The sequence below is a fragment of the Amborella trichopoda genome, chromosome 9 (genome assembly GCF_054954075.1).
Source record: "Amborella trichopoda isolate Santa Cruz 75 chromosome 9, AtrichopodaSantaCruz75HAP2 v2.0, whole genome shotgun sequence".
Lineage (NCBI taxonomy): Eukaryota > Viridiplantae > Streptophyta > Magnoliopsida > Amborellales > Amborellaceae > Amborella > Amborella trichopoda.
Window position 1 is genome coordinate 13,119,398 of NC_142344.1, and position 13,047 is coordinate 13,132,444.

The 13,047-nt window shown below is 34.3% G+C and overlaps 1 pseudogene; it reads left to right on the forward strand.

Annotated features, from left to right (window-relative positions):
* The first annotated feature begins 9,585 nt into the window (after nucleotides 1–9,585).
* LOC105421837 (cell division cycle 20.2, cofactor of APC complex-like) lies at nucleotides 9,586–12,197 on the forward strand (annotated as a pseudogene).
* The last annotated feature ends 850 nt before the right edge of the window (nucleotides 12,198–13,047 follow it).

Genomic DNA, 13,047 nt, shown 5'->3' on the forward strand with positions numbered 1-13,047 from the left:
GATCGATTTTCACGAAAAAGGAAAATAAAAACATTACATTGATTTATTTAGAACGAGAAAAAATTTCCCAATGAAGAATTACAAAGATGGACCTTGTAGCCTTATATTATATAACTTGAACAAAATGAAATTATAATAAAATTTATCTCCTTGGAGAGCCAAATAAAGGCATATCCTGAGTTGCATTTAGATACTATCAAAGAGGATTATCATATTTCCTAGGAGTTTTATCTGGCAGATGTATATCCGAGAATATGCATCCCTCAAGCAAACGTATTTCCAAGTACCCAAACGAGAAATTAGACTTGTCTTTATAAATTTTGTGATCTTCTCTCTTCTTGATAGCTGTCTTATTCTCTATTATTTAAAGCTACATATCCTACGTTTTAAATGTGACTCAATATCAGATAATTTAAGCCAAATTATTAGATTATCTTGTATTTTTCCATTTGAAAAACAAGCATGATTGGGTTTGTATGATTTGCAACTCAAAATCGAGACATTTACTACCGGTTCTACCTAGACCAAATTGTGGGTATGCATCCTATTGAACTTAGCGGCCAACCACAATAACAACAACAATAATAAATTGAAAAATATTGAAAAGGGACCATCGATGATTGGATCTAAGTGTTTTAAGGAGAGAAAAATAATAATAATCTTAATTGTTGCTTTCCTCTTTGTTTCCCTAAAATACATTTGATGATTTCTAGGTACAACTAAACATTTTTAATTGAAAAATATCATTCTAAATACCTCATTGGCCCATGGGAGCAAACAATTGTACTCTCCCGTGAAAGCGTAGTATATGTTAGCAAATCTGGTAACCCCAATTTCTACTTCATGTGGTAAACTATTCACAACAACAAATCTAACACCTTAAAGTGATTTGCCAATCACTGACGAGCCAGTTTGAAGAAAACTAGATGTTGAAGAATAAAAATATACGTGCCAGAAATGGGGAAAAATATAAAATGGACAAAAAGCTATGAAATAGGAATCCAAGAAAATACAACACACATGCACATAGCAAAAAGCACATGTCAATTTATGTGGTACACCTAAATGGGTCCATGCACGGGCAACAAGTAAGAATGCATTCACTATTAATGGAGAAATTAAAAGTTTTATGGATCTTATAGAGATTACGTAGCAATGGTAAAGAAAGTTCAAATCATTTTTATTCATGCCACAAAGACACCATTACTCAACTCCTTTATTTGATGCAATTGCCCGACCGCTTCTTTGTAAAGAAATGTTGGTAAGTTTGGCCTAGGGCACAACAATGCTAGGGTTTGCCAATAGATATGCACTCTCCCAATCCCTCTTTTCCAAAAACTGCTTAATTCTCAGTTTTCTTCTCTTCTACGGTGACTTATATGTGCTCCATAAAGGTAATTTTTGCATTTGACCAAATGACTCTCGACACAGGGAAATATCAAATAAGAGGTGATTTTGCATCACCGTCCCAAAACACCTTCATATATAAAAGGGATACGAGACATCATACAATTCTCCTATAGGAACAAAACGTGTACTTGCTTGCTTTGGTAAATGACTTACTTTATGAGGATTTCTATGATATTAAACTATAGGATCTACCTTAGAATTTTTAAGTGACCATTTTCCAAAAGAACAATTGGGCTCCTAATTTTCTAAAAAAAAAGAAGAAAAGAACAATTGGGCTCCTGATCATTTTTGAGAGAATAAAATAAAATAAACAAAGCCCCATAATAATCGAACTGGGAACTTATCAAGTTACAAAAACTCAAGACATCAAGATCGATGAAGCAACATATGCGTATGGAACACTGTCCCACCTTAGGGGTTTCTTCAGCCTCTAGTCCCTAGTTTTCCCTTACTAAGGACTAAGGTTTTTGGAAAATTTTATCGAAGATGTTAAAAAAGAAAAACACATTTCTTCAGGCGTGTTTGAAACAAAGAAGCGCATAAAAGTGGGAAATCGAAGCTTGAAAGTGGGAAAAAAACACACTTCTTCGGGCGTGTTTGAAACAAAGAAACGCATGGAAACAAAAAATACTCATTTCATGTGTGTTGGGGCTCTTGGTCCACCACTAGAGAGTCATTGTTACAGACAACAAAGATGGAACTACCAAGACACCTCGTAGATCAAGCAGAAAGCCAATATAGAACATCAATAAAATTGATATCCAAAGATATCAAGGATAACTCACACCCATTCACCAGAGCTCTACAAATGGTAAACAATATTTTTGACATTTGAATGTTCCGGCTGTGTTTGATCTAATGTAACATTTGTATTTGTGAAATGATCTAATGTAACGGTTGTATTATAGTATAATGCAACGACACTGTTAGAAACCCATGTTTGTGGTCCCAAATTTTGCACACACGTATTCTTCATCTCAATAATCAATCCAAAAAAAAAAAAAGGTTCAATTACCCTAGATATGGTCAAAATGAGTACCATCCAAAACCGAATCTAGACCATTCATTTTGTGAATTTCAATATCTTCGCCTTTATAAACTCAAAATCATTTTATTTTTTTTACATTGTTCATCTAATGATAAATAAAACCATCCAAAAAAATTTGAAATGAAAAAATCCTTCTACTCACCAAAATGAACGGCCTATGTTAATTGGGCTTTTAAGGTTGTTGCATCATATTACTATACACGAAATCATTGCTATATATATATTATGTGCTAGACGACCCAAATTGACCTATATGGGCTCTGGACAGTTCATATTCATTGACAAAAGAAAATAGGAGGGGCATCTTTGTTATTTTTATGTATGATATTTTTTTTACAAATTATTTTTACCTCAAAAATTTCATCAAAAGAGGTTGTTTTGATGCTTAAATATTCTTAAATTGATCATCTCAACATCAAAATGTATGGACATGAGAAAAAAAATGGATTTCAAAGTTTTGGAAATAGTGTATCTTGTAATACATTTTTGGACCGTCAATTTTCAAGTTTTCAAATTTTCATAGATCTGTTTAATCTATACTATTTTTGAAGCTTTAAATTGTATAATTGAAGATGAAAATATATTTTAAGGCTATCACAAAAATTTCCAATATTGAATCCACATTTTTTTGACACTATTTGAGAGTGCGCTTTACTTTGATTGTTTGGAGCCTCAGCTCTATACAAATCGGGCCCTTTTCAAAAGGAAAAAGTTTATATAGAGCCGAGGCTCTAAACAATCAAATTTGAGCCTACATATAAATTTTCACTAGAAAATGTTGTTTTGATGCCCAAATATCTTCAAATCAATCATCTTGACATCGATATGCATGGACATGAGAAAAAAATGGATTTCAAGTTTTGAAAACAGTGTATTTTGTAACATATCTTTGGACAGTCAATTTTCAAGATTTTCAAGTTTTCATAGATCTATCGATCTATACTATTTTTAAAGTTTTAAAATTTACAAATTCATATGAAAATATATTTTAAGGCTATCACAAAGATTTCCAATTTTAAAACCATATTTCTCAACACTATTTGAAGGTAGGCTCTAATTTAATTGTTTAGAGCCTAGGCACTTTACAAACCACACCCTTTTTAAAATTATAGATATTCAAAATCTAAAGACCTAAAATTAATATTTTTCCCAATTTTTTGGATCCTAAAAATCCTATATTAAGAATTAAACTAATTTCATAGTTTTGGATTTTGAATATCAAACTTTTTTAAAAAATAATTCCAAATGTGATTAGTTTTGGATTTTGAAAGTTCACATGAGGGACTTTTTTAAACATCGACCTTCGAAATACTATCGCCATTTTATCATTTTTGAAAGTCATCAACAAATTGAAAACTTCAAAAAAAAAAAAAAAGTGTTTTTTAAATAACGGCAGGGATATACGCATTTATTACACTATCAAAACATCTGTGACATATCTGGTGCCTATAAAAGGCCTCTTGCGTTGTATGTGAAGGCAGAGCGCTGCTTAGAGCCTCTCAGCTTAGTTTCCAGCTTTGGTGTGCTTGCTTTTCTTATGTCTTCCAGTTTTCTCTTCCAGTTTCCGCTTATGCCTTTCAGCTTGTAAGCTTTGTATTATTTGTTAATACTGCTTTGGTGTGCTTTGATCCTTATTCAGCTTTTATGTTCTGTTATTATGACTTTATTCTGTTCAGTTATTCTGTCTTTATTATGTCTTCTTATGTCTATATAGTATGCACATCTGTAATGGTATCATAGGGGTTTATTTGAATTGGGACAGAAGAGGCTACAACATCTGATTCAGTATCAGAATTTTGAAACATTTGGGTTTCTTGTTTTGGTAATTAGGAATCAATAGGACGTTGAACTATTATTGATGGCAAGGTAGTTGGAGGACTGGGAATTGGATGTTGGGATGAACTGGGTATTGATACATTTGGTGTTTTTCTTAGTTGAGGAAAAAACATTTATTCAGGAAATCTTCTTTCATCTTCAAATGAACTTAGTACTCTAAAACTATAATGTTTGGGAGGAATAAGACCAGTAGGTGGGTAAAGTCTTGTTGGGGGAAAGGGATCTGAACTTCTTAAAATAGGATAATTCTGGGTATATGGATTTGATAACAAAGGTTGGGTTTGGGACTGGTACTGGTATTGAGGGTATTGGGATTTCATCTAAAGATATCTTTCTAGGCTTTACAACCGTATTTCCAAAAAAGCATTTTTCTTTTCCTTTTTGGCTCAACAAATAAGACTGTTCATGTATAACTTTCACTGTATACAATATTTGCATCAATTCTTCATGCAACAATTGGATTTTTTTTTAATTGAATGATTATGCCAGATAATCCCTGCAACTGAGAAGACATAAAATTTTGTTTTTCTTCTATATGAAGTAATGCTAAATTTTGAGATTTAGCATTTTCAGCTTGCCAATTCAGACGGGCTTCTGCTAGAGAAATAGACTTTTGTATGCCAGTAACATCTCTAATATTGGGATTCTTAATTTTCCATACATGTTTTTCATTTTCTTGGAGTTTCTCATAATTATGTAATGGAGGAAATTTTGAGGCACAACTTGAACTTTGAGGATCAAAGGCTAAGCATTATGGGATGTTGTTTCTTTCTGGATCTTCTTAATCATCCCATCCTGTTGGGACGATATCTGAAACACTGTGTTTGGGTTTTGAACAACCATATGTTACATAATAATCCCATTTTCCAGAACTTCTTTGCACAGTTCTATCTGGCACTCTAATCATCCTGGAGTCAGATTACATCAATGGTTGACTCTGATTTTGAAGAGTTTCATAATTTGTTACCCATGTAGGTGGAATCAATTCAAACAATCTTTCTTGAGAGATTTGTCTAGGAATATAATGACAGACAGGTTGAGAATTATTATCAACTTTGATAAACAAGGCTGTATTTTCTTGTTTAGGGGGTAGAGGGGTGACTATGTCAAAAGCATTGTTATGTAATCTATACACCATTTGATAATGGAGTGGAGCTACAATGGCTGTTTCAATTTGTGTGGTTCCTGTGATTTGTAACTGGACTTCAAAAGCTGAACTCAAATGAGGGTCCTTAATTGGGCTATTAAATTTGGGAAAAAGGTAATGAATATAGTTCCTGCATTCAAAGGTAAGGAAAAAGGTAACGAATATAGTTCCTGCATTCAAAGTTGTTTGCACAGTTCCAATACATGCATGCTGGTATTCTAAAAGCCTGGAATCTAACAAAGCAATTCGGGAAACTGCTTTCATACATTTTCTTCCATGAAAAGTCAAGGCTAGCTAAGTGGCTCCAAAGTGAATATGAGTGTAATCATCTCTAAGCCATTAGAGGAATAGGTTGCTGGGTAAGGTAATGGTAATGTATTGTTCAGATTGGGTGGCAGGTATCTGGTGTTGGTCAAACGAAGAGGCTTGAACATATTCTTTAATTGCTTCAGGGTTCTTTTTTCCACACAGTTTTTTGATTTTTTTGGTCCAATTTAAACTAGATTTATCATAAACATGATAATGATTAATTAATTGAGAATTGGTTTCAGAAAACTTTCCGGGGTATAGGTTATTTCAAAAAGATGGCCTTGTTTTGAAAACATAGGACGAAAATTTGAATTAGGGGAAGAGGTACTATCTATAGAAATTTCTGAAACAGTATCTTCTGCCATTTAAAAATGTTTTTAAAATTATTTACTATATTGACTGTATATTTTGAAATAAAGGTAAGGCCAAACTCCTTATTGTTAACAAGATATGAACTCTAACCATGGCCTTCTCGCCTTCAACAGAGTTCCTATTATGTTAACCTTCAGAAAATATTGACAGTGGAATAACATCAACACTAAAAATCAACCTTTAATCCATACCATGTTTTCTGATGCGAGAGATCCTAGACCAGCTAGGCAGACGTAGAGCATACTAATCTCAGTATGAGCTTTAGATTAACCCAGCCAATATAATAAATTTAAGAATTTAATCTCAGTATGGCTTTGATACCATTATAGATGTGCATACTATAGAGACATAAGAAGACATAATAAAGACAGAATAACAGAACAAAATAAAGTCCGAATAACATAACATAAAAACTGAATAAGGATCAAAGCACACCAAAGCAGTATTAACAGATAATACAAAGCTTACAAGCTGAAAGGCATAAGCGGAAACGGGAAGAGAAAACTGGAAGACATAAGAAAAGCAAGCACACCAAAGCAGGAAACTAGGCTGAGAGGCTCTAAGTAGCGCTCTGTCTTCACATACAACCTAAGACGCATTTTATAGGCACCGGATTTGAAATCCAGACTTCAAACTAAAATAAAATAAAAAGATGGTCGATATAGGTGGCCATTATCTACATTGAAAAGCAGATGAACAGTGGACAGGTGGCCGACATCTATAGTGAAAAGTAGATAAACAGTGAACAGGTGGCCGACATCTACAGTGAAACGTAGATAAACAGTGGACAGGTGGCCGACATCTACAGTGAAAAGTATATTCGCTCTTATCTTGAACAGTAATTCGTCTTCACCTTGAATAGTAATTCGTCCTTATCTTGAACAATAATTCGTCCTCATCTTGAACAGCAATTCGTCCTCATCTTGAACAGCAATTCGTCCTCAGCTTGAACAGTAATTCGTCCTCATCTTGAACAGTAATCCGTCTTCTATTCGTCCTCATCTTGAACAGTAATCCGTCTTCTAATTTGTGTCATAATCTAAGGGTAGGCCATCAGAATTATAACTTTGAGAAGAATGGTTGGACGGGCTATGTGAGGTCCAATATAGGTATCATCACTTGAGCTGTCTGTTTGTGCTTTAACCAGAGGAGAATGATCGGCAAGCCATATATGCAATTGATGTAGCAGGGCAGCTCCTCGGGGAGTTTCATCATTCCATATTGTAGTTCCTATATAGACATCCAAAGGAATCCATTATGGCTGGATTCTGTTAATATAATACATGATAGTTTTTAACTCTTTCCATAGTTCTGTTTGAAATAACCAAAAATTCAGGAGATTAGAATCATATCATCCAATGGTCTGAATATGGGGATGTTGGGTAATGAAAGTATATTCAGGGTGAATTTGAGATTGGAGGTCTAGGTGAAAGGCTATAATGATATAAGGTCTGTGATAATAACCAAAAGATTCAATCTATTGATTATAATGATAATGTTTTAAAAAGAATTTATAAAAGTTGAAAGCTCTGGGATTGGGGTGAATATAATTGTTCCATTGTAGGAAATGACAGTGTCTGAGGTAGGATAATAATTTCTTTGTATGGAAATTAAAGCAAATATGGTGATTTTGGGTAAGATACCAAAAAAAAAAAAGAGCTTCTTTAGGCATATTATAATAATGTCTGATTTGGAATAAAGATAAAAAAGGATAAGTAAGATGACATCGAATTCATTGAAAACATTCTCCATGATTTCTGATTAATATTTCATGCATTTTTTTTTGCATAATCTCATTTCTTGCTTCCATTGTCTTGGTGATTATGATGTCAAGTATTTCATTAGGAACATCTCTAGGTTTGTCCTTTATTCTGATTATTGCTCCTAAATAGGGAACAACTTGAGGAACAACTTGAAGAACAATATCTTCAGAAATTTTTTTTCGAGAAAACATATCAGCTAAGATATTGTTCTTTCCAGAGATATGTTTATACTCAAAATTCCATTGAGAAAACCAGCTTCCCATCTGAGTAATTGTGGATTTGAAAGAATCTTATTTTTAAACTTGAGCATATTTGGAAAAGCTGACAAATCCATTTCTACTAGAAAAGAGTGTCCTATTAGATGAAATTGGAAGTTTTCAATTCCTCTTTTTACTGCAAGGATTTCTTTAAAAGTAGAATGATATTGAAGTTCAGATTCTTTGAACTTTCCATTTTTATAACTGCATATCATCCTTTCTTTTTCCCTTTCTTCAAGCAAAATACATGCCCAAAATTCTTCTGAAGCATCTGTTTGCAAAATTCGATTTCCTGTAGATGGAATTTTCATGGAAGGTAATTTTTGAGATAGTCTTTTGAGCTCTAGAACACACTTAGTCTGTTTTCTTATCCATGGTGGTGTTTTTTTCTTTAGTAAAAGATAAAGTGGACTAGTAAAGAGAGAAAGTTTAGGAATAAAAGGGGACACATAATTCACAATTCCTAAAAACTGCTGGATTTGCTTTACAGAAGATAGGATATCTGGAAAGTCTAGAAGGTGTTTAGCTATATGAGGCTGAACTTGATACATTCCATTATGGAAATGCATTTCAAGAAAATCAATTTCTGTTGTGGCAAAGATGCATTTCTTTTCATAAAGCATAATTCTATATTACAATAGAGATAATAGAATTTTTCTAATAGAAGTATATGACTATCAAGATTAGGGGAGAAGAGGAATATATCATCTATGTATATTAGTGCCTGTGTAGAGATTGGTTAAAAAATGTTACTCAAGACTTTTTGAAAATATGTGGATGCATTTTTCAAACCAAAAGACATGACTATCCATTGAAAATAATAATTTGGTCAACAAAAAGCTGTTTTAGAGCGGTCATCTGGATGAATTCCCATTTGCCAAAATCCAGAGTTTAAATCAAATTTAGAAAATATGTGTGCGTGAGAAATCTAGGAGAATAGTGCAATTTGATTTGACAGAGGGAATTTATCATATGCAAGAAAAACATTCAAGGGTTGGTAATTGATCACTAATTTAAATTTTTCTCGAATTTATTCTACTCTTTTATTAATATATAAAATGCTTTACAAGCCCAAAGAGTACTGGTTGGCTCGATTAACTGTTCTTTTATCGAATCTTGTATTTCGAGTTTAGCTTGTTCCAAAAGTTCTTGACTTGATCCTCTGTGTGACGCCTAGTTTTATCAAACGGCTAGTTCCTTACATCCCAATGTCTCTGAATTAAGGAAACCTAGTTTCAACCGTTAGCGCACATAAACACATTGAATGGAAGCCTAGCCTAGTCTTACGAAAAACCCTTCTGCTCTCTCTCTCTCTCTCTATCCATTCGCTCTATGAAAAGAGACACAATCACCAAGTGCTCAAGTGTTCTGTGAATTTGTTGCAATTCTCTGTTATTTTTGTGTAGATATTTTTTTGTGCTTTTTTTCTGTTTTGTAGGTATTTTCTATTTTTTCTTTGCTCTTTTTCTTTAATTTATGGTTGCAGGTTCTCTCTCTTCATCTGCTTCAATGAAGCAAGAGAGGCGTCACCCTCTTCGTGAGCAGATGGTTCCAAGAAGACCTTCTTCAAGCCAACATTACGTAAGAAATTTGTGCTTCGTAGCCTCTTTTGATTGTTAGGGTTTGAGTTGTTAAAGGGTTTGATCTTGATTTTTTGCCTGTTTCATTATTTCTTGGGTGATATTTATCCATCATTGATTTCTCCATTTTCTCTGCTCTCTGATTAATCACAAATTAACCTTCCTACACTTCTTTTATGATTTATGTAGTTATTTGTAATTCTTGAGGAAATTGTAAATTTAGTTATATGATCTTAATGGAGTTCAGAATTCTCTTCATATTTCTTGTTTTCTCTTCATTTATTTATTTTTCTTTGAAAACAACATTTGGTACCTTAGACTTATCCCATGTTGTTCATTTTTATCCAATTGAGTCTTCCCTTAGCAACGCACATGAGATGATGGAGACTCTAATCCTCTATTTGAGGATTTTGCCACTTGATTGTTTTATTTGCCATATTAGGTTATTAGCTGTAAAGGGCCTCTTTGTGTTGAGTCAAGATTTATTTTCCCTTGACATAGGTCCCTTCCTTGAGTCAAGATTTCTTGCTTCTGTTTGTGGCTTCTTTCTTCAATTTTTGAGTAATATTTTATAATTTCAATCTATTTCCGGAGGCTAATTCCATGTTTTCTTCTTCTTGTTGAGTCAAGATTTACTTGCTTTTGACATAGGTCCCTTCCTTGAGTTATATGGACCTTTTCTTCTTTCTGTTTGTGGCATCTTTTTTGTGAATGAAGGCCAATTCCATATTGTCTTGTTCTTTGGTCCATCTGTTACTTAATTTCATTTTCTATAAAACAGAGTGGTAGATTCATCCCAGATAGAAGAACAATGGACCTTGACGTTGCTCGATATATGCTCATGGATTCAAAGAAAGAGAATACCACCTCTGGTTCACCATCAAAAGAGGCTTATAGGAAGCATCTCTCCGTGATTGTATTAAAAAATAGAACGAGAATCCTTGCTTTTAAGAGCAAGCCCCCAACCCTTGAGAGAGCTTATGAGGAAGTTCTCTCAGATAAGTATCAAGTGCGATCAACCAAGCCTCGAAGACATTCCTCAAGTTTGACTCTCTCCCTCGAAGACATTTCCTTTGCAGTCTCCCTCCCCAGAGTTGTTGGATGATTACTATTTGAATCTGTTGGATACCTTTGCAGTCTCCCTCCCCAGAGTTGTTGGATGATTACTATTTAAATCTGTTGGATTGGAGTTGTGGCAATGTGTTGGCCATTGCCCTTGGGACCACAGTTTATCAATGGGATGGTTCAAAATGGATCTACTTATGAGCTGACAACCATTGATGACAATGGGCACCTGGTGGGCAGCATATAGCTGTTGGATTTAACAATTCTAATGTCCATCTCTGGGATGTAACTTCGACTACACAGGTTCATGTTTATGTCAAAATATATGTGCAAGCATGCATTGGTTCTTTCTGTATGTGTGTGTTTTTGGGTTTTCTGCATCTCTTTTCATTATTGTTTTAGCTCTCGAGCAACCCACAGGATGGTCTACGTGAAGAAACCATCTCAAACATCAAACTGAACTGTTAACTAACAAAAACCTCTCATGTGGTTTTTCTACAGCTACGAACTCATCACCGTGGGCGAGTTCCCTCTCGTGTGGAATTCTCATATTCTCACAACTGGTGGCCATGATGGCCTCATTATCAACAACGATGTGAGAGGCCACCAACAAGAAGTTTGTGGTCTCAAATGGTCTAATTCATGCAAACAACTAGCAAGTGGTGGAGATGACAATATCCTCCATATTTGGGATCAAAGCTTATCTAATTCTAGCAACTCACCGTTGCATAGATTAGAGGACCATTTGGCGGCAGTGCCCATTTCAAAGCAATTTATTGGCTTCAGGTGGAGGTGGGGCTGGTAGGTGTATCAAATTTGGGATCAAAGCTTATATAATTCCAACAACTCACCACTGCATAGATTAGAGGACCATTTGGTGGCAGTGCCCATTTCAGAGAAATTTATTGGCTTCAGGTGGAGGTGGGGCTGATAGGTGTATCAAATTTTGGAATACACACACTAGAGCTTGCATAAATTCAGTGGATACGGGGTCTCAAGTGTGTTCATTGCTTTGGAGTAAGAATGAGAGAGAGTTGTTGAGCTCTGATGGGTTTACTCAGAACCAATTGACAGTGTGGAAGTATCCATCTATGGTGAAGTTGGCTGGGCATACTTATAGAGTTCTATTCATGGCCCAGGTATAGAAGTTTTCATCTTGTGACTTTTCAATTTCTGGTTTTGATAATTAGTTGCTTTTCATTTGTTTCTGTTTTTTTTTTTTCCTTGAGAAAAGTTTTATGTTAAGTTTGTTGTTTCTATGCAGAGCCTAGATGGGTGCACAGTGGTCTCAGCTGGAGCTGATTAGACATTGAGATTTAGGCAAGTTTTTGGAGCTCCTGAACTCAACAGCAAGCCTGAAGCTAAAAGACCTCATTTGGCTCATTTAGCAATATCAACCAAATCAGATGAGAGAGAGAGTAAAAGAGGGAGAAGGGGAACTGATATGATCCATTTCAGAGTGAGAGGTCTCTACCCATTCTATGCATGTCAGACTGATTGGAGAGAGAAAGAGTATAAAATTTTACACATCTCCTTTTTGTAATTTTGTTCCTGTTTATGTATTGTTATGTTTATTGGTTTTTAACGCCAAATGTTGTGACTGTTTGGGGGCATAGCTTTTATTTATTTATGGCTCAGTAGGCATGCGAGAATTCCTGGATCAATAAAATCAGTCAGCAGATAGTGTGTGTTTCTTGTAATTTTTTATCATTATTGATTTTTATTTATATTTTATTAACTTGCTTTTTTGTAGTTTTTTTTAATTGCCCTATTCTGAGGTCTTTCAAAGCTCAGATTATGGAAAAACAGAGAGAAGACATGCATGAAAGAGATCCATGGAATCGGTTAGTAGAGTTTTTATCATTATTTTAATATTATTGATTTTTTGTTACATTTATTTTGTTCTCTGGTTTTTTCTGTCTTCTGTGAGGTCTTTTCGAAGGTTGGATCCACGATCAGTCAAGTTTGTATGAATGTATGAAAGAAGAGATGGATACAATATGTTTCTATATCATTCTGTTCTATCAGTCTCGTCCCAGACTTTAACTTGTGTTGTGAGGTCTTTCGAAGATTGGATCCACGATTAGTCAAGTCTGTATGAATGTATGAAAGAAATAGATACACTATGTTTCTATTATCGTTTGTGATGTTCTTTGTTTTTTGGTTTTCTCCTTTATGTATTTTGGTTTTATTTGTTCCTTGGTGACCATTCCTAGCTTCTCTTATAGTCTTCATGCATTAATATTTTATTGGTTTTCTC